The following is a 27,128-nucleotide window of genomic DNA, read 5'->3' on the forward strand; positions in this document are numbered from 1 at the left end:
TTCTTTCATACCTCAAAAATTTTAATCTGTATTTTTTTACATAATGTAAAAACATGAAACGTTTTATTATTCTTATTGTTTTCATGAAGCAGTATCAACTTAAATATATATAATAAAGTTTTATATTGTTTTATTGTGCTTAGAAATTAGGCAGTTTTATTTTTAAACTCCATTGTTCAAAATTCTCCAGTCAAGATTGTTAAAGAAAAAGTGGAATGATAATAATTGCTTATATAAAACTTAATCATTGCCCAATTGTATATTGTTGTTTGGATCATTTTATTTTATTGTGGATTTTTTTTCTGTGTTATTAGCTGTTTATGACACATAAAATTAAATACTTTCTGGTCCTTTGGTTTTTAGATTTGTTTTAAGAGCACTGAAATCCTTTTTTTCCAGACTAAATCTTGTTTCAAGCCCCAGTATATAAACAAATCAAAGATGAATTAAACGTGCAGCCATGGAACACTGCCCACTGAGCATCTTTGATGCACTTTGCCATTTAAAAAAAAATAGTTTTAAAATCAGATTTCTAGCTAATCTCAAGAGAATGTCCTTAGGTTTAAGAATAACTTTTAGGGAAAAGAAATTATGATTTAATTATATGATATCAGTGACTTACCTTTCCTAATGATTAGCAAATGTCTGAAACTGCTGAAATTATCTTACATTATTTTCACTGAATTAGGCAGGTATTATTATCATCATTTGAAAGATGAGGAAAATGAGGTGTTTTGCAAAATAAAGTAACATGTTTCCATCATTTTACTAGTGCAGTTATAAATTCCTTCCATGTGAGTGTAGAGTCTCCACTAACTGTGTGTCATTATCACTCTATGGGCATTTATTTTATATCAGTGTATTTTTTTGGTCCTCATTAGAAAACATCTTTATGAATTGCATTATTTTTTATGTACAAATAAAGAAATGGTAATGCCCAATATTCTTTCTGCAATCGAAAATCTTGGGCAGCCTGGGTGGCCCAGCGGTTTAGCACTTGCCTTCAGCCCAGGACGTGAGACTGGAGTTCCGGGACCAAGTCCCACATCAGGCTACCTACATGGAGCCTGTTTCTCCCTCTGCCTGTGTCTCTGCACCTCTCTCTCTCTCTCTCTCTCTCTCTCTCTCTCTCTCTCATGTCTCTCATGAATAAATGAATAAAATCTTTAAAAAAAAAAAAAAAAGAAAAAGAAAAGAAAGAAAATCTTACCAAATACCAACTACTTTTTCTTAGTCAGGAGCCAGGAAACTTTTTATGTGAAGGGCCACATAGTAAATAATTTAGGCTTTGCTGCCCTTATATTCTTTGTTGTAGCTACTCAGTTGTGCTGTTGTAACATGAAAGCAGCCATGAACAGTAATGAACAATTGGACACAGCGGTATTTCAATAAGACTTTATTTACTGAAACAAGCAGCAACTGCATGTGGCCTGTTTTCCCTGTTCTAGATTGCCTCACAGGATTTATTTGTAGTGAATCTGATAATACTAAAATGTTATGTAGATAAAGTTTTGACAGCATTTCAGTGAAAATCCTAAAAGAAAGAAATATCCCGTATAGCCATCAATATCTGTGCCTTCTTTGTAAAAGAACAAGAAAAATTCAGTGTAATCAAGTAGATATTACTGCCGTGGACTTTTATTTCTAACTTTTATACTGCTGAAAATTTAAACTGCATTATAGGCTAAGGAATGTGACTGTGGAATCCTTAAAACCTATTTGTATACATTATATTAAAAAATGTTAAATAAATATTTAAATGTTTTCTCCATTGAATTTTAAAAAAAAGATATTCTTTTTTAGAGCAATTTTGAGTTTACAGCAAAATTGAGTGGAAGGTAGAGTTCTTATAGTGAAATGACTGCTCTCACATATGTACAGCTTCCCCCACTATCAACATTCTACACAAGAGTGGATTTATTTCAGTCAGTAAACCTACATTGACATGTCAATATCACCTAAAGTCCATATTTTACCTTAGGGTTCACTCTTGATGTTCAAGAGTGTTCACTCTGTTCTCTAGGTTTGGACAAATGTATAATGGCATGCATGCATGCATGTATAATGGCATGTATGCATCCACCATTATAGTGTCAAACAAAATAATTTCATTGCCTTAAAAACCCTCTCTGTTCAGCCTGTTTGTCATTCTTTCTCATTTATCCCTGGATACCACTGACCTTTTAAATCTTTTTAATTCCTCTATAGTTCTACCTTTTCCAGAATGTCATACAGTTTATAACCTTTTCATATTGGTTTTTTCACAATATCTGAAGTTTTTCAGGACTTGATAGCTTATTCTTTTTAGTACTGAGTAATACTCCACTGTCTGGATATACTACTGTTTATTTGCATACTGAATGACATCTTGATTGCTGCCAGTTCTGGCACTTATGAATAAAGCTGCTATAAATAACTGTGAATGGGTTTGGGTTTTGTGTGGACTTAGGTGAACAGCTTCTTTAGATAAATACCAAGGAATGTGATTACTGGATCATATCGTTAGAGTATGTGTAGTTTTGTAAGAAACTTCCATACTGGGCAGCCTGGGTGGCTCAGTGGTTTAGCACCACCTTCAGCGCAGGGCCTGATCCTGGAGACCTGGGATCGAGTCCCGTTTCAGGCTCCCTGCATGGAGCCTGCTTCTCCCTCTGCCTGTGTCTCTGCCCCTCTCTCTCTGCGTGTGTGTGTCATAAATAAATAAGATCTTTAAATAAAAGGGATCCCTGGGTGGCGCAGCGGTTTGGTGCCTGCCTTTGGCCCAGGGCGCGATCCTGGAGACCCAGGATTGAATCCCATATCGGGCTCCCTGCATGGAGCCTGCTTCTCCCTCTGCCTGTGTCTCTGCCTCTCTCTCTTTGTGACTATCATTAAAAAAAAAAAAAAATTTAAAAGATCTTTAAATAAAAAAAAAAAAAGTTCCATACTATCTTCCGAAGTTATATATACCATTTTGCATTCTCACCACCAGTGAACAAGAATTCCTGTTGCTCCATAGCCTTATTAGCATTTGATGATGTCAGTATTTTGGCCATTCTAAGAGGTGTGTAGTGTTATTTTCTTGTTTTAACTTTCATTTCCCTATGACAAATGATGTTGAACATATTTTCATATGCCTATTTTCTATCTGTCTATAATCTTTGGGGAATTGTCTGTTTAGGTCTTCGGCCATTTTAAAATCAGATTGTTAATTTTCTTTTTCTTGAGTTTTAAGAGTTCTTTGTATACTTTGGATTAAAGTCATTTATCAGATGTGTCTTTTGCAAATATTTCCCAGTCTGTGACTTGTCTTCTTGTTTTCTCTTCATTGTCTCTTACAGAGTGGGTTTTTAATTTGGAATTAAATTTCAAATTAAATGATGATGATCATTCCAAATTAAATGATTAATGAGCTGGATTTAATGAGCTGTGGAATCCAGCTCATCAGTTATCTCATGGATTGTGCCTTTGGTGTTGTCCAAAAAGGCATCACCACATCCAAAGTCACCTAGATTTTCACCTATATAGGAGTTTTATGGTTGCATTTAGACCTATGATTGGTTTTGAGTTACATTTTGGGAAGGGTGTAAGGTCCATGTCTAGATTATTTATTTTTGCATGTGGCCATCCAGTTGTTTCAGCACCATTTGTTGAAAAGACTGTCTGTGCTCCATTTTATCACCTTTGTTCATTTTTCAAAGATCAGTTGGCTGTATTTATGGCTTCTTTCTAGGTTCTCTGTTCTTTTCCATTTGTTTAGATATTCTTTAGCCTATACTAGAGTGTTTTGATTATTGTATCTATGTAGTGAAGTCAGGTAGTATTATTCTCCAACTTTGCTCTTCAACATTGTGAGCTATTTTGGATCTCCATTTAAGTATGAATGGTAAGAAAACATTATTTTTTTCCATAATTTTTAATCATGATAGGATTTCTATCACAGGAAAACTTTTTTCTAATCCATGATAAATTTCATTATAAAAGCGAACTCTTAAAGATTTTTTTTCTTTTAAAATAATGGAAATTAAACTATAAATACTTTACTGTGTATGGAACATATAAATAGACATATTTTGGCTCTAGTCAGGAAAATACTTACTACCCCTTTTGAATAGTTTTAAAAATGCTATAAAAAATATAGCATTAAAGACACCACTGGGAGGAATGTTAGTGTTACCTCTAGAATTAAAATTAAATTAAAACAATCATTTTCCTTCCATTACAGTTAGCACTTAATGACCAGATGAGTAGATACTTGTTTCATTACTTTGGAACACAAGATTGCTTTTAAAAGAAATAAATCACTTCTTTTAGAATAAAAATAAGAATAAAAAAGGGAGTTTTTGTGAATTATTTCTGGTGAGACTAATAAATTATATAAACATATATGTACATAAATGAACATAACTGTAAATACTAATAAAAGTAAATGGCTTAATAATGCCATTACTGCCAGTACTGTAACTATTGGGGGCCTTAGGAACTACAGGTTAGGAACTACTCTTTGTAACATTATTTGCCTTTATCATGATGTTTATAATTGTTCTTTAATTGTATTTGTTATGTTATTCCTGCCTTTTTTCATTACATTACAAAATCTTACGTTATAAAATATTTATTTAGGGGCACCTGGGTGGCTCAGTCAGTTGAGCATCTGCCTTCAACTCAGGTCATGATCCGATGGTCCTGGGATTGAACCCTGCATCAGGCTCCCTGCTCAACAGTCTGCTTCTCCCTCTTCTTCTGCTCCTCCCCTTGCTTGTGCTCTCTCTCTTTCTCTCTCTCTGTCACATAAATAAATAAAATCTTAAAAAAAAAATAAAATAAAACAATAAAACAAAATATTTCTTTAAAGAATAAAATGCACCCTTATTCCTAAATGTTGGAAAGAGCAGTAGTTGTATCTTCTATTGTAAGTAAGTAAAACTCCAAGTAGATGTTGTAACTTAAAAGATCCTAGGAAGATTATTTCCTCTTCTTTCACTGTTACAGAGGCTAACATGTCCTCCTAGGAATCAATTCATAAAGTGTGCTGGCTGAGGGTGTTTGGTCAGTAGAGATGAGATCTTACTGCCATTCCTTTCATTCTTAGTATGGAAGTTGTATAGCACATTACTTTTCAAAAAGAAGGCTACCACAGGGCACACACTTGCAGTTATAAATTCTAAAAGGACAAGTTGGGATGGAGGGCTGGGTTCACAGCACTGGCTTTCTGTTTAGAAAGGACAGAGTTGGATGGGAAACCCCAGGGGAGACTTCAGGTGACCAGTGGCTGCTACTCTAGGACATGAGGAGCCTGAATGGAGCATGTGCAAAGCTGAGGCATTACCTCCCTACCTTTTGTGTGCATGTCATAGGCATTGACAATTGCCAGCCTTTTAAGGATGCATAACCTCCTAGCTCTCTTCCCCTGCATTCCTGCCTAGCTAAAAATGTACCGTGGGTGATTGTGTAGAGTATGATTGCAATTTGAGAGCCCACTGAAACACACTTCGAGATCAGGGATTGTGTCCAGATCTGTGCCTCTTTCCAAATAAGAATTAAAGCAGGATAACTATGGCCCTCTTCAGGCTATTCAGGTTCCCTACAAAGTCAGGTTGTTGTTTTTTTTTTTAAAGATTTTTATTTATTTATTCATGAGAGATACAGAGAAAGAGTGAGAGAGGCAAAGACACAGACAAAGGGAGAAGCAGGCTCCCCACAAGGAGCCCGATGTGGGACTCTATCCTGGACTTCGGGATCATGCCCTGAGCCGAAGGTAGAGAGCCCAACCGCTGAGCTACTCAGGCGTCCCCAAAGTCAGGTTTAATTTATGTTTTTGAATGATTAGTGCTGATGTTTATTTTCCATAATAAGCATAATAGTAGGACTTTCTTAAGTTCTGTAGAAAACTTATATATCTCTTTTACTTTTTAAAATTATAATAATAAAATAACACTAAGGAAAATTTTTAGAGTTTCACTATTATTTTATCATTTTAAGATGATTATTGTAATTTTTATATACACCCCACTACTCATTTTTTATCCAATTGCACATGTAGCATTCAATTTTGTTCACTAAAACTTAATTATTCATTTTAATCCATTACCAAATTATTACTGTATATACAGGTTTGTTTTCACTGCTTTCTTTAATGAATACTGAATGTTTTTCATTGTTTCTGCATGATCCTAACAATTTTAGTGTCTGTAAAGAGAGGAAGAGAGTTTTTATTCAGTTTGTAAGCTTCAGACATTATGTGAGTCTCTTTCTACTTTTAATCTTCCCAACCTTCAGATATAAGCATTATGACCTCCTTTTGTTAAAAGAGAAAATGAATTTACAACATGTTAAGCAGCTTCTCGAGCTATTACATAGAGCTAGTAAAGGCTTATACCAACACTGAAAACTACATCTTTGTGTTGATAAAAAGCCCACAGCGTCTTCAGAACTTTATACTGCTCCTTTGCTGTTAAGCTGACATTAGCTTTTCCTCTATTACTGGTTATTCCTACATTAGTGAGTGTTTTCAGTGTTTGCAATTTTCTGTTATTAAAGATAGTGCTACTGTAATGGTGATATTTTTTGCCTGTTATTTTTTCTGTTGAAACATTTACTCAGGATAAATTTCCTAAAATGGAATTATGGCACAAATGGCTACAATTTGTGGTCTTACCACCTGATCCTATTATACATTCTGAATCGGTTGTAATACTTCATGGTCATAGCAGACCTATGTAGGATTTTAGAAACTTAATGCCATGTTTTTCTGAAAAGTTCTATCAGTGTAATGTGATATAAGATTATGATCTGCTGTGTTTACTATTTTGAATTTGTTTTACAGTTTTAAGGCAAATAAAAAAGTGGTATCATGCCAATGAGCTTTTTTCTTAATTAGCAACTATTTTAAATCATGATTACAAAAATACATTTTTGCATATTGTATTGTTCATGCTTTGCTTTGGGTGTGCATTCACTTTGAATGAGAAAAACCTATTCTCCCCTGTGTTTTTTGCTTCATAATTCTGACCATGTGGTCTTTGACCTTTGTAATTTTTTTTTTTTTTTTTTTTTAAGAGAGAGAGACAGCAGTGAAAGGAAGAGAGGTGGGAGAGAGAATGCTAATCAGCCTCCATATCCATTGCAGGGCCTGATGTGGGGCTCGATCTCACAACACTGAGATCATGATCTGAGCCAAAATCAAGAGTTAGACACTACTGGCTGAGCCACAGGCACCCCTATAATTGCATTTTTAAAGTGTAGTTTAAATAGAATTAATATAAAAGAGCTTGGGAGGGGAAAAAGAATTTGAACAAATTTAACTTTTGGACATACCAAAAAGCAAAAATGAGAGGGGGAAAGAGTCACTACTAATTCTGTCATCCAGAGTTTTTGTTGGTTAAGTCCTTTCATTTTTTTTAAATGCATTTTATTCCTTTAATTTCCTATCTATTTTTTCAGTTATTCCTGTAGTTTCTCTATTATATTTTATCTATCTAAAAATATGACAGAACTTTAAATAGAAACATTAACATTAAAATACAAATAAACAAAAAAATGCAAATAAACAGTTAAAGATGTCCTACTTAAAATTTTAATCAGTATGTTCTATGCAATGATGTCCTTTTAGGTTTTGTGTTCCAGTAGGACAGGTCCCACAAAGTAAAAGTGGACTACAAGAACATACTATTAGTTAAGTTCCTAGTATAGTGTCTTATCTGTCAGGTCTCTCCGGTAAATACACTTTGATTGTGACAAATTTCCTCATCTTCCAAAAATTTAACATCCTTAGTGAGATGGGGATGATGGGAAGTATGAAATGTATCAGGACTACAACACATTGGTTGATATTTGCTTCTAATTTTGCTAGTATTGCCTAGACCAGTACCTTCAGATTATAAGTACTGATTTGTCAGTGTAGTCTTATATTAATGTAATCATATCAAGAGCTCTTATGTAACATAATTTGAAAACAGAACTCCATTTTTTCATTTCTTTATTATATATATTATGTAGATGTAACTGAAAAAGTTGCTCAAAACTAAAATCTTTTTCTGTTTCAATCTTTTCAAAAAGATCACTCTTATATTTGCAAGTTGCTCTGTCAAGTACTATTTGGTCTGTAAGTTCATTTAGCTTAATATATGGCAGCTTCTACTGATTGCCTTCATAATATGTCCAGAACTCAAATTGCAAGGAAGATACTTAGAAAGGAAGCCTATTATACATTATGATTTTGGAAGCTGAGGTGGATACTTATTTCAACAGAGCTAACAATCTTTGAATTAATCCATCACACGAGAATTCCTATTTCACAGTTACCCTTGGTTACTGAGGCTTATGTGGAAAGTTTGTTTTCAGGGACTTAGAAAACCCGTGCCCCCTCCCCACTCTCACTGGATTATTTTTTCCCTTTTTTAGCTCCTTAAAGACATACCTTCACTAAGGTGTGGTCTTCTACTTTTACTATAAGGGTTATCAAAGAACTTCCCAAAAGATTAACGTATCTGAATTGTATTTCTTCCCCAATTAAAGTTGACTATAATGTTATCTCGGTCACTGTCTTTATATAAGGTTCCACCTAATAAATTTCAACAAATGAATTTGTATCCATCTGTCAGAAAATGAAAAACATATGATTTAACAGTCTTTTTACCTTATCATCTAAAATCTGGTACCCAGGGGATCCCTGGGTGGCACAGCAGTTTAGCGCCTGCCTTTGGCCCAGGGCGGGATCCTGGAGACCCGGGATCGAATCCCACGTCGGGCTCCCGGTGCATGGAGCCTGCTTCTCCCTCTGCCTGTCTCTGCCTCTCTCTCTCTCTCTCTATCTCTCTCTCTGTGACTATCATAAATAAATTTTAAAAAATTTTTAAAAAAATTTAAAATCCGGCACCCAAATTAACTCTTCAGTTATATTCTTCTCCCTGGTTCAGATGACTGAAAGGTCTATCTATATGTGCTTCATTCTGAGAAACTTGTGTTTAAATGTTTTGTTATAGAGTAAATTATATATGTGTGTGTGTGTGTGTGTGTATAGAGATCTTTGCTTCTAGAACTCAGTTATGGTTATAAATAACTGTATTAGTGCTTTGCTATGAAGTAGACAACTACATATTCAGTAATTATGCTTTTCCTTGTTTTTAAGGGAACATAAGTTATTTCTTGTGGGACTATGTACCTAACAAACTTCAGCTTTACTTTGTTGCCTTTTAAATACGTCTCAGCAGTAAATATATAGTAATTAGTAACTGAAAGTGTGTTCTACTCCAGGAAAATCAATTGAATTTTCCCCACTACCACCTCATGCCCCCCCCCTCCCTGACAACAAGATCCTTCCAGTGACATTTTGTTTGTTTTCTTGCCTACAAGTTGTTTAGTATTTTGGATTTTCTCCCCAATTGTGGTTTCCCTAATTATTTTAATCAGAGAAGCAACTTTGCAGACCATTATTAATAACACTGACTTAAGTGTCCATTTTTTAAAAAGTGGAAAATATAACTCTCAGGCAAATGGATAGTTTTTATGCTAAACATTAACAGTTTCCTCTTAAATATACAAAGAAATTTATTTTGTTCCTTGTCATTTAGATTAAATTAGAATAGAGCAAATTTTGTGTTCAAAATCCATACTGATAGTCTCTGGTCATACTATTCCATGGGTTTCAGTATACTAATCATCTAAACTTTTGTGCTCATGTACTTAATAGATTTTCTGTGCAGCTTTTCCTTAAAAGTATTAAAAACAGTAGGAGGCAGTTGTGTTCCACTCAAGCATGTGTGATGACAGATGGAGAAAATCTTTTCATGTTGACTTTTCAACAGTCATACTCTGCAAGACTTCAAGTCTTCTTGGCTATTGGGAAATTAAAAGTTGGCGATTCAGCCTTTAATTTTGATCCATCTGCTCAAACTAATGAGACGTCTCATTTGTAAGCTTCTCTTTGTGTTACCAAATGCAAGTACAGCTTTATCATTCCTGCTAATAATTCCCCTCCTCCTGCGTAACTTCCAGAATGGGAAAATAATTGATGTCTTAACCCTATTGAGATTTTTCTCGTTATACATAAGCTTTGTTACAGTGATAAAAAAAAAAAAAGAAATTAGAAACTGTCTCAGAGATTATGGCATACTTATCAGTAAGTTAACTTGTTCTTTTTTTACATTATCCAAAAAGTTAGCATCCTTATTTAGTAGCCTACTCAAAACCTACTCACAGTTTCAAGAATAAAAGGTTTTGCAGCTTTAAAGAGGAAAAAGATTTCCTTCAGTCTTGGATAACTTAATATCAGCTTTTCCTTATTCTGATGTATGCCTTGTTTCCTTTCTCTTCATTGTTTATAACTTTTTAGTAGATATTTCTGTTTCTAATAAGAAATCACCCTTAAAAATTTACTACTAAATTTGCATTAATTTAACTTTTTACTACTTGAGGGGAATTATTTTTGCTTATCACTGCTTAGTTTCCATAAAAAATAATCACGTACAACTGAAACAAATTTCATTATGCTAACTTTGATAATGGAACTTTCCATTGGCCTTTTTGCCTAAAGAAGTTTTCTTCTTCCAAATACAAGCATCTCTCTAATTCTCTGTACCAATGTTCCGAGATTGGAACATTAAAATAAACAAATCTAACATTAGGTAAACATTAGATAAACAAATCTAATGTCATGTTAGATTTGTTTAGTATGACTTCTTTGTGAATTGAGTACTACCTTCTTCATTCTCTCCTCCCAAATTGAGACATATTCCCAAAGAAACATAAAGGCAAGATTATTAAGGAGGAGACATTATGAGCACAAGAATTAAATATAGTCCTCCTTCATCTTTACCATTAAAAATTTATTTTACCAGTAAAAATACTATTAACAGAAGAGTTCAGTGTTTTCATTTTTTTTTAAGATTTTATTTATTTAGAGAGAGAGAGTGCATGCAAGTTGGGAGGGGGCAGAGGCAGAGATTAAAGGAAGAGAGAATCTCAAGCAGATACCCCGCTGAACACAGAGTTTCACTCCAGCCTTGATTTCCAACCATGAGTTCATGACCTGAGCCAAAACCAATAGTCAGACACCTAACCAACTGATCCACAAGGCACTCCAGTTCAGGAGTTTTTTTAACTACAAGAAAATTTAAAAGAACATTCACGAAATCTTCACTTTTGGGCTTGGACATACATTTCAGATACCCAAGAGGAATGGGTAGGCAGGATAATATGGTATCTAAAACTCACAAAGGGGCACCTCGTTGACTCCGCGGTTGAGCATCTGTTCAGCTCAGGGCGTGATCCCATGGTCTCGGGATTGAGTCCCTCATCAGGCTCCCTGCATGGAGCCTGCTTCTCCCTCTACCTCTGTTTCTGCCTCTCCCTCTCTCTGTGTCTCATGAATAAATAAATAAAATCTTTAAAAAAAATAAAAATTAAAAAAATAAAGCTCAGAAAAGAGGTCTGGGTTGGGAACATAAAGATAAGAGTTATTTCTATAAAGGCCATAAATGGGATAGGATGAAACAAGAAGTGGTGCTAAATTTAAGAACAGTTGGGAACAAACCAGGTAGATAAGGAAAAACTTACAAATTAAAGAAAGAAGATGACCAAAGAGAAACAAGAAAACTTTTCTAAGAGCCAGGGGGAAAAAAGAACAAAGAGAAATTAGCATTTATACCTACTTTCACTTCTATAATCTCTCGGAAATCCCTCAATTATTTTATTCTGAAGTACGAGCTACTGTCATCAGACAATTTTAAAGAAACTTTTATTAAGGATGTATCAAGCTCTGCTTTGCCTTAATGTTTAGTTAAAACTCTTTGGCTTTGGCCTCTGGAAGGCTAACAGCAGTGTGCCTAGGTCAACATAATTTTCCATGTTCCTAAAGTAGTCTTGTATAAAATATATAGTGTTGTGATCATAGGATCAACCTGACAGCTGATAGTGCTAAGAAATTAGTGTTCCTGAGCCATAATGTCCAATTTAAAAATTTTAACTACTAAATTTATAATTATAACTGATGAATTTTCATATTATAGCACTGTCTGGTATAATAACCAGAAATTCTCTCTATGGCAGTGGTATAATATGAGTTTTCATTATAAATTATAATTATAAATTTAGTAGTTAAAATTTTAGCCATACCTACTTTAAGAACATCTGAAATGTGGTTATGTCCAAACTCAATTCATAAAATTTTCACCCTAAATGAATGGTATTCCATCCATTATTTCTTGGTTTAGTGAACAGCATAACTATAGACTTAGTTCCATAAGATGTCCTTGTCAGCTAACTCTCCCTTGTTCTCATTTCTAATCCTTCGTTAACACTTGCCCTTTTTACCTAAGTGTCTTTCAAATCTGCTCATTTTTCTCCATCCCCTCCTTCTCCTGCACTGTCGCTTCCATCATCTAATCCAAGTAACCATCATGTTTTCTATGGACTATTCTAGCCACCTCTTGATTACTCTACCCGTATTCATTCTGGCCCTCCTCTGGCTGCTCTGGACACTGCAACCAGCTAGCATGATCTTTTCAAAATACAGCTCCAAGATGACACTTGAATGCTTCAAGCTGCTTTAAAAGAGTTTGGGGGTCCCTATATTTTCTGGCCTTTACCTTCTTCTAGCTCTTTCCCTCATTTCCTACTTCCCGTCTTCCTAGCCTTCTTTCAGATACTGATCATAGAGATGCTTTTCTGTTTACCTCTGAACTTTTGCATAATTTTTCCCTCTGTCTCACACATCTTTCCTTATTCTCTGCCTAGTTATCCTATGTTAAATTCTTCAGATTTTATCTTTGTTAAAGAAACCTTTGTATTCCTCCCTTACTCTTTCGCCTCTCTATTGTGAACTATATAATAGCATAGCCTACATCTTCAAATGTCTGACTATAGTCTTACATTTTTTCTGACTGGTTTTGGTTGCTGCTACTTTTTATTATAAGGTACTAGTCTCATAAAGAAAAAGAAAATAGCTAACTATGGTCTTGCTCATCCCTGTATTGTCATGGCCTCACCAGTACCTGGAGCACATTTGGTGCACAGATAATGTTTGATGAATAAATGAATGGGAGATACGGTGGTCTTTACAAGTCGGAAGTAATTCTTAAAGAATTTGGGAGGCAACTAACTTCAGGAAAAATCGAGAAAATAATCATTTAGTTCTACAGTAAGCTGAATGTCCAATCAGAGAGTAGAACAATCTGGAGATGTTGAATGACATCAAAGGATGCTTTGATTACCTTAAGGAAATCCCTCCTCCCCAGGGTTAGCTGTAAAGAATGGTGAAAGAATGTTGGTATTCTCCTTTACAGTGTTTCATTACATAAACTTATTCTTAATATTACTTCATCTAGTTATAGTCTTTTCTGTTAGATGTATTAAATGATCTCATTTTCTCCTAATTTGAGATTCCATGTGACTTAGCTATTTTTCATGATAGAGACATCATTTGTACCACCGTTATTTGAAGTTAATGTATTTCTTCCTTTCTTTTATTTCTATTCATTAAGTCCTAGAGAAATAACTTTTGAACTCTTTTAAAATTTTAAATTTCTAAGAGAATAGAGAAAATTTTCATTTTTCTGAAATACAGCTTACCATAAGGGTACTCAATTATATTCTTGAAATTTTATATATAACAGTTCCTTTATTAACTTTGTAGTATTTGTAGTATTTTCTTCATTTGCAAGGGAATATTCTTAATGAAGAATATTAGTATTGCATTATTCCTTTATTGCTGTTAACATTTTTTCCCTAATTCTTTGAGGATTTTAATGCTACTGAAATATTACATTCTTGTAACAAGTGAATTAACACAAAGGTACAAAAAGAAAAGTCTAATGAATAATGAATTACTTGTCCCTCTCCTCACTTTACATCCAGTACCTCCTATCCCTGAAATGTATTCAGTTTTCTGGTACGTTCAGACTAATACAAGTTCATGCACATATCTTGAGGAATTTGCACTTTTTTTACATTGGCAATTAATGATTTCTGGAATTTACAGCAAAAATTGACAGAGCACAGTGAAACAATTTCATAATGATGTTTAGATACTTTGAGGGTATAAACTAAATTTAGATCTATCCTTACACAAACCATCAATACTTAACCAGAGGATCAAAAGAAAAAATAATGCTCTCTGTAATCCTGGAAAAAATTAGAAGCAAAATAAATAATTTTATTTTCCTGCAACTCATTTTATTTCTATTAGATACATTGTTGAACACTGGGGAACATATGTACCAACTCAAAACTGCAAGGTGAAGTTTATGTTCCATCCATTTCATCCATTATATAGTTGTAAATAATCTCTATTTTTTAAGTGCTTGATCATTATAACTTCCTTATAGAAAATAGTAACTTTTCTATCAATTTTCTCATTCCTGGTGCCCTTCTTCATGTGTAAAGTAGCAAAACGTGAAGGTAGTACAAATTGTTTTTGCCCTCTTACTGGTTACTATTTTTTTAACCATATTGTTGTATAATTTTCCTCTCAGTTTGTTTTCCTCCTCTAGAATATCTTGCATAAAAATAGCAATAACTACTATTGTGTATATGCTTTATGCATGTACCCATTGTATAAATGTTTATTTTCTGACATAACTGCATGTTTTACATAAAAGGTAATATATAATTTATAAATTTTGTTACCTAAAGATTTCATATAGATCTATAACTGTTTTAAATAAAATATTCCAGATTTAGGAAATGAATTTGTTAGATTATTTGGTAATTTATTGATGTGACTTTTTTAAATTACAGTTAAGTACATAATTATTGGTTAAATAAGATAAAATAAGCATTTAGTTTGTTTTATAGTATGCAAGTCTGTCAAACACTTTGTATATTCAGTATTTTTATTCTGTTAAAACCAGAACCTATTTACATACATGTTCATTCTAGACTAGTATTTGAATTATTTATATTGTTATTTAAGTAACAGTTAACAATGTAGAGTTGGGATACTAAAAAAATGTTTGACTACTTGTAATCATTTTTCTGTTTTTTTATAATAACACCATAGAAAATTCTCTAGCTAGCCAGCCAGAATATTTCACAATAAATTGTCAGAAGTTAATTTGACAGCTATTTATTTTATTTTAGAAAATGATATATTAAATCTCTTTATTAACTAGTTTCCAGCTGATATTTGGATTTGTAAGCATTTGGTAGATATGTTTAATAAGTTTAGTTACCACTATAAGCATTTGTTGACTACACTTTTATAACCCTCTTTTGATAAAATTAAACGAACAGTATTTTTATTAAAGCTAAGTTTAAAATTTTGTGCCCCAGGGAAATCTGGTTAAACTATTCATGTATTTGTTCAAAGCATATACAAGGGTGGGGAATATTCAAACTCAATTAACCATTGCAGCTTTTTACTGTCTTGTCTATAGCTGGGGTTTTTATCATGTTCTTGTTGTTGTTGTTGTTGTTGTTGTCTTTTTTTTTTTTTTTTGGTAGCATATTTGAGAAGGGGTGAGAAGAAAGAAATTATGTGTCTACAGATAATATTATAAATCAGGATTCTGTTTTTAAGGGGATAACAGTCTTGAATCTTATTGTTTTTTCTGTTTTTATAAATGAGTAGATAGGAAATACAGCTCTAAGAATATTCTGGCAAATAAAATGGGCATTTCCAGACTACAACATTCAAATTATTGGCTGCTCTTGAAATATGATTAGAGACCTGTTAAGTCTTAAGGAGGGTCTGAGCTAACTTCATTATATATTTTACACACACACAAGCTCACAAAAAGAAACAGGAGACACTTCGAACAGACCTTATATTAATTCACAGAGCATCATGTTAGTCCCTCCTCCCTAGATTCCCACAGGGCAATATGGGTAAGAGCTGGTACTTCTATGTATATGGGTTACACCATGGGAGATGAGCTACAAAATTATGAAATTTGAGTTATATGTATAGTTGTTGCTGGCGCATCTATCTGTCCTCCCCTCTGGTGAGGGGTGGGGGGACATAGGGACAGGACAGAGAGAAAGAAAGAAAGAGAGGAAGGAAGAAGAGGGAGAGGAATAAGAAGGGAGAAAGGGAGGAAGGGTAGAGAGATGAGGAGGGAAGAGAGAAAGTAGACCAAGTGATCCAAGGACCTTATCTTTTACTTTAGAATATAAACAGATACCCTCTTGAAGAAGGAAAGGAAGACTTCTACCCTGGAACATAAGTAGTTGTCTCCTTGAGAGATTAGAAAGGAACCTCTACACTCCCTCTAAAATGGGATAAAATGGCTTTGGGGGAGTGGAGACATTCTCTGCCATTAGAGCACTTCACTATCCATTTCTCAAATGACCCTGACCATTTTCTTATACCAAGAGTTTCAAGGAGGATTCTTTTCCAGCAAGACCTAGGTTTCTGGAAATGATATGTATTATATTAAACCAGCCTAGAAAGATAGTAATCTGGTGTCTACTACTGCTGTCTACTTGGGGGAGGGGAGGTAGAAAAAAAAAATCTAGAAAAAGAATAAAAACTTTGTGAATTTACCCGCATTGCATATTCTCTCCAATAGTCTTTTTATCTTGTTGTCCATGAACAAAGATCTCAATTTTCTGACTGTGGCATCTGATTTATTTTGCCTAATAGCTATATTTTTGAAATCATATGGAGGAAAGGCCAAATCAACTTAAATGGCTTACTGGATGGTCAAATGGCAATGTGCCTTTTTTTAAGTGTAGTGTAACTATCTCAACTGTAAGATTATAGATAGATCTTTTTTTCTTTTTTTTCTTCTCGTTCTCTATTTTTTTTTTCTTAATGAACAGAGTTCACTGAAGAGTACAGAACAGATTTGTGGAGAACTGAGGTGTTTTTCAAATATTAAATAGCCTAAGAAAATAAAGACAGTTAAGAGCCAATCTGAGACAAATTATAATTTGTGATTTTTTTCCTTTATCGCAGTAGTTTTAATAATCTAGCCAAGAAATTTGATTGAGAATATATTGGTTTAGTATGATTTTTTTGACTGCCAAAATACATTTTTGAAAGTATATTCTTTTAGGAAGAATCTCCTCAAGTATGTTATTTGAGAATATTAAGTGCACAGCTGGGTGTTTAAGAATTATAAATAGTGATTATTATCTAAGAAAAGAAATGAAAAATACTGTTAGAAGGCTTAAAAATACATTTGATGTTGTTATTTTACTGAAATTGGATTCAGTCCGGAACATCTTACAACATTGAATAATAAAAGGTCTTGAAGTCCAGTGGCATCTGTAGAAATGAAATTGTTAGCTTACTAATGAATTTTATTTGCATAGTAATAGACTAGCTAGTCTTGCTTAATTTGCTCTACAGAATAGATGTTGCTATTTTGGGGCTGTCAATAACAAATGTCAATGCAATTTGGATTGTCACAGAGGTCAGTAAAATATTTTTCTGTGTGTGATACTATAACGTACTGAAGATTCTTTATTCTGTCTTAGCAGCCTTTATTGAATTGACCTGGGTTTAGCAATTAATTAAGCTGATCCACATTTGTACTGTGGAGACTAATTAGCAGTGTAATTTGGGTCACATCATTCAGATTTTAGTCATATTTGAGAACATCTTTGATACAACCTGAAATCAGAGTGCTTGAAATTTTAGAACTTCATCATTAATCATTACAAGTAGGTTCGCTTCAATATATGTTCCTTAATTTTTTTTCACTTATATGTCTTTATGAATTTTTAAAAATTAATGACACTTATAATCTTTTCATGCTTACAATTAGCCTGAAATTTTAAAATGGAAATAAGATTCTAGACTTAAAAACTTTACTGAGAATGATTAAGGATTTGGGTCCTCCTTCTGTATTATATTGGCCTCTTAAAGTATAAGCTCAGTGGGTAAAGTGCCCAGAACAGAAACTGCTACACTTTCTTTTAGCACATGACCTATATTTGAGTCATCAATCTAGGTATTGAACAGAATGATTTTTAAAGCTAAACTAAGATATTACTGCCAATAGTCATCAAATATTTATTGAATATTTGTGTGTGCCAGAGACTATACTGAAGACAAAACAGAAAGAGACACTGCATTAGTGTTGCTTATAATCTGATGAGGGAAACAAAGGTTAATCAAATGACTATGCATAAAATGTAAATGTACAGATTTCATAATTAACTTTTATCCACTCATTTTAACATCTTTAATGAGTTTCTAACTCTGTCATTCCTTCAATTCCACTGCATGTAAGGAAGAGCTGTTCCTCTCTCCTATTTATTAATTTGCTTTTCTATTGACTTGGATTCTTACTTTATTCAATGGGTCATAATCCATTATTGTATCACTTCCTTTGATAACCTTGTTAGCCAAATTTGGCAGTTGAGAGCCCCTTCAAGCTGGCTTCTTTGCCCTTTTGACATACCTTTGTCCCAGAATCTGAATTCACCATTTCTGCCAACCTGGTTTCTTTTTAGTAGAGAATAGTATTAAGAAACCGGCAAAAGTATTTTGTTTTTAAAATGATTATTTTCACTGCTTTCCTAAAATACCATCCAGAAGAATGAGAGAGATGATGGGATTTTAAAAGTTTCCAACTTTCGGGACACCTGGGTGGCTTAAAGGTTGAGCGTCCGCCTTCCGCTCAGGGCGTGATCTCAGGATCCGGGATCGAGTCGTACATTGGGCTCGCTGCGAGGAGCCTGCTTCTCCCTCTGCCTATGTCTCTGCCTCGCTCTCTCTGTGTGTCTCTCATGAATGAATAAATAAATCTTAAAAAAATAACAAAAAATTAAGATTTTCACAAACTTTTAACAAAAGGAAGTAGAGTGTTGAACAGTTCCTTTCAACTAGATGAGTTCTTTATAAAGCACCTCCTCCACAGTGCTCTGAAGCGCCACAGGAATTGCTGTCATGATGTTGGGAGTGGGAAAGGTATGCTGTTTTGGAGGAAGGAAGAAATGAGATTTTGATCTCTCCGGTCCATTTAGAGAGAGAGAGAGAGAGAGAGAGAGCGCTGCTATAATAGAGTTTTTTGGAAGAAAGAATTCCACAGACAAAAAGCTTTTAAACCACTGTCCTACAGCATTAGTTTTTCATAATTTGCATAAGGATTAGTAGTTTCTATTCTCATGATACCAGCTAGGCTGATCTTTCATGTATGGAATATCAATTTTGTTGTTCTTGTAGAGGTGGGATTTGGTCTTCTACTTGGTCATGTATCCATTTAACCTAGCAAACCAGTGGTTTTCCCTTATGAGCTTTGAATGCCAGCTTGGATTCTAATCGGATACACTGGCTGAACGAGGTAGTCTTTAAGTTTTCTGATGTAATATCTTTTATTCATCAGGCAGCTATGACCCCTCCATCACTAAAAGCAGGTACAGTGTCACATTTTTGTATAGATAAGACAGGCCTGTAACTGAAAATGCTGCACCAGCTCTAGAAACTATTGTTAAGCCAGTAAATAGAGGGTACACCTTTTCAGAGCACCTTCTCTCCGGTACTGTGGGTCATCCTCACTAATTGTGAACTCTGTACACAGAGAATTGCACAGTTCTTGCTGTCTTTACTCCATTGACCAAAATTTAACACCCCTCAGCTTGTTGATTTGTGTAAATGTTTTTTACATAAAAATCCGTAACAAAATAAACTTTAAAATTTAAATGCTTTTTTTTTTACATAAAAGCAGTTCTAGGTGTGTCACAAATTTGTTAATATCATATATGATATAAAAATATACTTCATAGTCATCTTTAAGTTCATACCATGATATAAATATTCTATCATTATAATTTGAATCATTTCCAAAAATCCTGTGGAAAGGTATTACTTACTTGAAAGTTAAGACGGATAGTACTTTTTTCCCTTAATTATAGGTGTGCTTATTAAACCATATTTTTATCATCTTCTTATCAATTCCCAAACAATTTTATTTCAGATGGAAAGTATTTTAAAGACAACATTTGGTAGATTGTCATTATGTTTGCTTCATCATTGAATTTATGAAAAGTATCTTGAAGTTCACTAGTTCACCTTCTTATTACAGATGACAAAACTAAGCCTCATAATATGCCCAAAGCCAGGCATCTAATAAAGCTTTGCAATTGAAACTAGAACCTTGGCCTTTTTACTTCCCCTTCAATGTCTTTACCCCCACAAAATTGACATTTTAATTTAATCTGTTATTGCCCTGCAAAGAGAAAAGAATGTAGAGAACATGCTTGTAAATTCCCCCTGAAAAATCTGGCCTGAGGAAATCATCAATAGTATGTGTGAAAAATCTAGAGCAACCTAATAATTTTTAGTGATGAAATTTTTCAAAAAATTCTTTTCAGAAAGCATATGATCTTTCAATTTTAAAAAATTCTTTTTTTCACATTTTTAAGAAATGGGTGTCAATCTGTGTGTTTTAAATTCTTCGGGTTTCTCCATAATTACAGTCCAAATTGATATATCTTTGAAAACATAATGTAAAGTCATATTAAACTATATAATCAATATGAGAACACTTTAGTTATAAAGCCTTTACACATTTTAAACAAATCATTTCTTCAACAAATTCTCTTCTGTGCATTCTCTTTATGTTAATAAAGAATAAAAATGCAACTATGTCAAGCCATAATAACTATCATTTATGGAAAACAGCATGAGAACTGGTGATATTTAGCTGAGGAAAGTACAGTCATACTGGAAATATGATAGAATTTTTCAAATCTTTGAAGAATTCTTATGTATGAAAACAAATGCATTTGTTTTCTATTGCCTTAGAAAACACTACTGATCTTGGTCCCAGTGAGTAGGATGTATAGAGATCAGATTTGGGATGCATGTAAGGAAGATCTTTTTTTTTTTTTTTTTTTTTTTCTATTGAATGAACCACCTTTTGTGTGCTGGGCTCTTTTCTGGTACTTTCTAATTATTGTTTGTTGTATCTACATCAGCCTTGTAAGGCAGGTATTATCTCCATTTTAATGGTAAAAAAAAAAAACAAAGCACAGGTTAATTTGCCCAAGCTTATCTACTATACAGATGCTGAATTATGATTCAAACTTAGATCTAAAACTGTTGGTATTCAAAATAAGACTAAAACATGTTATATAGGTTAGTTTGTCATAAGGTAAGAGTTTTGTCTAGATAAGAATTTTTTCCTAAACAAAAAAAAAAATTAGTTTCAGTATATCTTAAATTTAATTATGAGCAAGTAAAATTAGTATTCTTGATATGTGTATTTACTTTTTTATAAAAAACTAGAAGAAAAATTCTAATATTTTCTAGGCTTAAGATAATTTTAATGTATAAAATTTACTTCAGTAGCATATACAATGTGGTTAAGTTACTTAAGTTTATAACTATAATGAATGTTTTAAAAATGAATTCAGGGTGTGCTGATGCTTAGTTAAGTGTCCAACTCTTGATCTCAGCTCAAGTCTTAATCTCAGGGTCGTGAGTTCAGGCCCCTCACTAGACTTCACACTGGGTGTGGAGTCTACTTAAAAAAAAATGAATTCAAATTTCAGATTACTGAATGCATAAATGTCTATGGTGTACAAACAAGATCCGAATTAATATAGAAAATTATCAGAGCTTCTTTTGGATAACATAAATTATATTATCTCTAAAAGATATACACATGTTTAATGTTTTCTTAAGAAAACATTGTTTTTAATTAAAGAAAAAGTTTATAGTAAAAAGAAAATACATTCAAAATATTTATCATTTTGAAATTTTAAAAACTACTTTTTTTCTCTGTAAGTTTGTAGTCTTAATATTTTAGAGACTATACTGGATAGACTGTCTTATGTTTCTAAGAATATTGTACCATGTCCCGAAGTATGGTGAGTTGATTGTAAGATTATATTCCTTACAGTGGATTTAGCTAGAAAAATGATATGTATTTTTGCTGTCATGGTGTAGTGTGTACACTAAGTCCTCCAATTTTTTTTCATTATTATTATTATACATTTGATAACAAGTATCTTTTAGGGTTTTAAAAATGTAAAGTATCATGGATTTCTTTTAACTAAATATAGCAGTTAAAAAAAAAAAAACTAAATATAGCAGTTAAAGTTCCCTACAACTCAAACTTAGAAACTGAGAAATATTAAAACTTATCCCCTTAAAGAAATTGGCAAAGAATATATTTCTCTTTCAGGGTAATACCCTAAATAATTCAGTAATGATAACCTGAATCTATTTATCACTTAAAAGCTTAGGTTTCTTGAGAAGAACTGCAGATTCTCAGCATGAGAGTCCAGAGGTGGCTGTGAATTGCCGAGTGTAGATCTAATTACACAGCTTGGAGCTGCGGAACCAGTTCTCTCTACTCCAGATTACTTTTCTTGGTTTATTTGCATAATTTAATGCATGAAGAGTAGTCAGTGAATTATACAGTTTTATGATTTAGGTAGGACAAGTGAATTAACCCTATCTGAGGTGGTTTATATTTTCACGTATATCTGATAAACATTTAACCACATCATTTTAAAATGAAAAACATGTGTTAGTAATTTAGTTGGTTGCCAGGAATATCTGATAATAAATGCTAGTTATTATACCCATGATTAATAAAATAGACGATTTTAAATTTTATTAATTTAGCCCTATTTTTAGAGCTGCACTATTTTAGTAATAATAGTTTTGTGGATGTAATCCAGGTAGAGTAGTGTCAAATTTTCTACCAATATGAAGCAAAAGAGTACTTTCTTTATTCGTGTCCATCAATAGGACATTGTTTTGGTTCATGAATTTGATTAATTCATTGTAAATGTAGGTAGCTTTGATTGAGGAACTATCTTTGACTTCAAAGTCCAGAATTTTTTTTTAAGATGCTCTCAGGATAGCTCATTTTATAAGTTGCTTCTTTTTTAAATCACAAATTTTGAACTTTGAAGTGGTATTAAAATACATATATATGTAGCTTTACAACAGTATGAGAAGAGTAATCAATAACAATTTTAGCTTATTAAATATCAATAAAATGTTTGCTAATACATTTTTTAAAATAATCCAGGAAAGTTAATTATATAGTTGGGTAATTGGAAGTTAATACCCTAAATTCTAATAAATGTATCAGTGAAAATATTCTCAGCCTACATCCTATTATAATTTATTATAATTAATATATATAATTAATATAATATAATATATATGATTAATTAAACTTTTAAATTCAAATTTCTGCTCATAAGTATTGAAAAAATGTTTTCTCTGAAAAGTGATAATTTTTAACATTGGAATTTCAGCTATCATTTATCAAGTACCTACTGATTGAATAGTAGTTTGGGGAATGGGACAGGCGATGACAAGGAAACCTCAAAATAAGTAAGATGTAAACTTGCCCTTAGGCAACACCCAAAGAAGAAATATAACTTGATGAAAAGAATGTAGGCTTTCAAGCGAGGCTAATTCCCTATTCTGCTCTTGAATGAGTAGCAAGTTATTAAGACTCTGAGCTTCAGTTTTCTCATCTGTAAAACACTAAAAGTATTACCACCTAATTGTGTTGTTAATAGTAAAATAGAGAACCATGCATTGCACCTAGTACTGCGCCTAGCACATAATAAGCATTTAATAAATCATGCCTTTTATTGTTAGTCCTAGTGGTTATTAACATCAGGGTAAAAACCTATGTATCTGTTGAGACAAGGTACAAGTATGAACAGAGTGCTGTGGGAATGATTAATTTCCCTGGAGAGATTGGAGGTGAATCATTAGAACCAGGTTTAAAGGTTTGTAGAATTTCCACAGGTGAATTTGGCAGTAAAGTAAAATATGAGCAGAGGCCTGGAAACATACAAATGCATGGAAGTTTTGAACAATAGGAAGAAGAATTTAGAGAGATGACAGCCAAAGGCCAGTAATGAAGAAACTTGAAATGTCATGACCTTTAAATCAGGTAATTTGGGGGATCCCTGGGTGGCTCAGCGGTTTCGCGCCTGCCTTTGGCTCAGGGCGCGATCCTGGAGTCCCTGGATTGAGTCCCGCTTCGGGCTCCCAGCATGGAGCCTGTTTCTCCCTCTGCCTGTGTCTCTGCCTCTCTCTCTCTCTCTCTCTCTCATAAATAAATAAAAATAAATCTTAAAAAAAAATCAAGTAATTTGCTAACTTTAAGAGAAGATCCCAATTAATTTTTCCATTATGCTTTTCTTTTTCCTTTTGTTGTTGTTTGTTACTGTTTCCTCCCATAGTTCATGTAACAAGTAGCAGCTTCTGTGTTCTCAGTCTCTAACCTTTCCCCATAGTAACTAAATAGAAGCTCCAGAAGCACAGAGACGGTGCTGGGTTTGCCCACTGTTATGTCCCAGGGCCTGTCTTGTAATTGTTGGATGATGGCAGACTTGCAGAGGACCTAAGTCAAGCATGAAAGAGGCAAAAGTAAAATGTAGTCAGTGATAAATGCTTAAGAGAAGGAGCACCTGAATTTTTTAGATGCTCAAAAGAATAAAATATTTCTTATATCTGGAAGCGTAAGGGAAATTTTTATTATTTTAATTTGACCAGTTACTAATAATTAGTAATTATTACTAATTACTAATCTATCTCCCCCATGTAGGTAAAGGGGCTTCTTTTCTTTTTCTTAATGAAGTTTTATGAACTTGTACTAACTTTTCAAGCAGTTCAGTGGCTGCAGAGCTATATTTAAAAATATTTAAATCAAAGTTCCTTTTTTAAGATCTGTCTCCAACAGTCCTACTAACTCTGAGAGATACCTAAGTACTCTCTTGCTCATCTGGACTCTTCATCAAAAATAGAGCATCCCCTTTTTTAAATTAACCCACCCCTTAAATTTTTTTTTCTGTTGATTGTCCTATCATTTTATAATGATAAAATCCTCTCTGGTTTTTCCTGTTTTGTCTGCTGTTTTCTTTTATACTTTTTTGTGTCATTTTTTTTTTCACAGTGACAGCCTTCTTGCTAACTTTTCAGCTTAAAATCTATCTCCAACATAAAAATAATTTCTCAAATATCCCTTTTAGTCTTTTAGTCATTTGTTAGTCATTTTTTTCTGAGTCTTAAATGAATTTTTTCATCTTAATACATATTTTATAATGAAGTGGTTTTTTGCTTTTCGAGATATTATTGCTACTCTGTCTACATTTCCATTTCTGTCAGAAATGTATATTTACCACCCTATGGATTTTCTCTCTTCTCTGTACCTCTGATCTCTGTATACTTTCCCTTGAAATGCTATTTATTTTCTTCTATGAGAACATCTCCCTTTTCTTCTTTTTTTTTTTTCCCCCTTTTCTTCTTAAAGTGTTTCCAGGTACTCTGAAACGAGATAAATTTGTACTTAGATCAAAAGTACTACTAACGCCCTTATAAGTACATTGTTAAATGTTTCCTTTAAGTTTTTATTTTGACACCATAAAAACCTTAGCAATAAAATAATCATATCAAATATGCTAGTATAGCAGTATATTATAAATAAACTCATGATCTCATTGTCATCATTGATCACTTCTTCTATTCAGTATAATTTATATATATATATATATATTTTAAAGATTTTATTTATTTATTAATCAGAGAGAGAGAGAGAGAGAGACAGGCAGAGACACAGGCAGAGGGAGAAGCAGGCTCCCTGGGGGGAACCTGAAGTGGGACTTGATCCTGGGACTCCAGGATCACGCCCTGGGCCAAAGGCAGGCGCTAAACTGCTGAGCTACCCAGGGATCCCCTAATTTATATATTTCATTATAAAACTGTTAGGGCTTGTTTCGGTGGGTAAGACAAGCAAACATGATATACACAGGAAACGTCTTTTTATCCTCCCTCACTTCCATTTTTATTTTGTGAGGTATCTAATTTGGTCCATCTATATCTCTAATTTTAAACATGCACATCAGAATAATTCTATGGAAATTGTTCTTCAACTAGATTTTTTTTCACGTAGTGCTGTATTATGGATGTCTTTTCAAATATCTATCTGGGAGAGCAAAATCCTGTGCTGTTTGTGCCTACTATTGGATTACCAGAGACACACAGTGTTTGTGAAGTTCAGTCACCTTTTCAAATGTTTATGGCTATTTTTACTTGCTTGTGTATGAATTTCTCAGAAGCCACAGAGAAAAATGATGAATTTAAAGAAAAACTGTTTCCATACTAAACAAGATACCATAAACAAAGTGAAAAGATAGTGTAGACTAGAACAAAATATTTGCAATATAGAAAAATACAAAGTGTGTTATCTTCCATATACAAAAAATGCCTACAAATTGATAAGAAAAGAAAAAAATATCCAATAATAAAACAATGTTCAGAATAAGGAAATAGTTAAATGAATAGTCAGCTATATTTGATCCAACAATTTCACTTCTATGAAATTATCCAAAAACTATATTCTCAAACCTGTGAAGTGGCTTGTGAACACTCATTTATTGCATCATTGTTTTTTTTTTAAAGATTTTATTTATTTATTCATGATAATCACAGAGAGAGAGAGAGAGAGAGAGAGAGAGGCAGAGACACAGGCAGAGGGAGAAGCAGGCCCCATGCACCGGGAGCCTGACGTGGGATTCGATCCCGGGTCTCCAGGATCGCGCCCTGGGCCAAAGGAAGGCGCCAAACCGCTGCGCCACCCAGGGATCCCGCATCATTGTTTTAAATAATGAAAGACTGGAAACAAATGTCTATCAAGCAAGGACTAGTAAAATAAATCATGGTATTTCTAAGTAATGGGATACTATGCTAATATAAAAAATAAACGAAGCAACTGTGTACTGAGGTGAAAAGATCTTCAGATGATTTGAGTATCTTCAGCTGGCCAACATTGGCAGGCCTAAAATGAGACTCTATAATTACTTATAGTATCGCACCACAAATGTCTCTTAGATGCGCAGCATACAAAATTAAACCTTTTAAAATTGCATTTACCTGGTAACACAGATGTGATAATATGACCACACTGTGATAAAACTATTTTCTGCCTACACGCTCTTGTGGTATATAAATATATCTGAAATACATTAGTGGTACTCCTCATTCAAACTGTAAAGAACACAGAAAATGATTTGCCTGTGTTCTCCATCCTTCCAAAGATACCAGAATGTTCTAAATGTGACAGAGGGAAGATTTTGTTTTTGTTTTTGTTTTTCACCTTTTAATGCATGGCTCTCAAATTTTAGCATAACATGCATCAGAATCACTTGGAGGGCTTGTTGAACCAAGTTGCTGAGCCTCATCTTCAGAGTCAATGACTCAGATCTAGTGTTGTGCTGTT

The 27,128-nt window shown here is 33.4% G+C and overlaps 1 protein-coding gene and 1 long non-coding RNA gene across 9 annotated transcripts in view; one reads left to right on the forward strand and one right to left on the reverse strand.

The window, feature by feature from the left end:
- Positions 1-27,128, forward strand: part of ASCC3 (activating signal cointegrator 1 complex subunit 3) — a 335,679-nt gene that overhangs the window by 149,679 nt on the left and 158,872 nt on the right. The gene's annotated exons all lie outside the window — the stretch shown is intronic.
- Positions 23,492-27,128, reverse strand: part of LOC144317073 (uncharacterized) — a 34,032-nt gene continuing 30,395 nt past the window's right edge. The window contains exons 3-4 of the long non-coding RNA XR_013382954.1: positions 25,063-25,177; positions 23,492-24,254 (exon numbers count right to left, since the gene is read on the reverse strand). This is a non-coding gene — a long non-coding RNA (uncharacterized LOC144317073). The remainder of the gene's footprint in view (positions 24,255-25,062; positions 25,178-27,128) is intronic.

This window comes from Canis aureus, chromosome 7, assembly GCF_053574225.1.
Source record: "Canis aureus isolate CA01 chromosome 7, VMU_Caureus_v.1.0, whole genome shotgun sequence".
Taxonomy (NCBI): domain Eukaryota; kingdom Metazoa; phylum Chordata; class Mammalia; order Carnivora; family Canidae; genus Canis; species Canis aureus.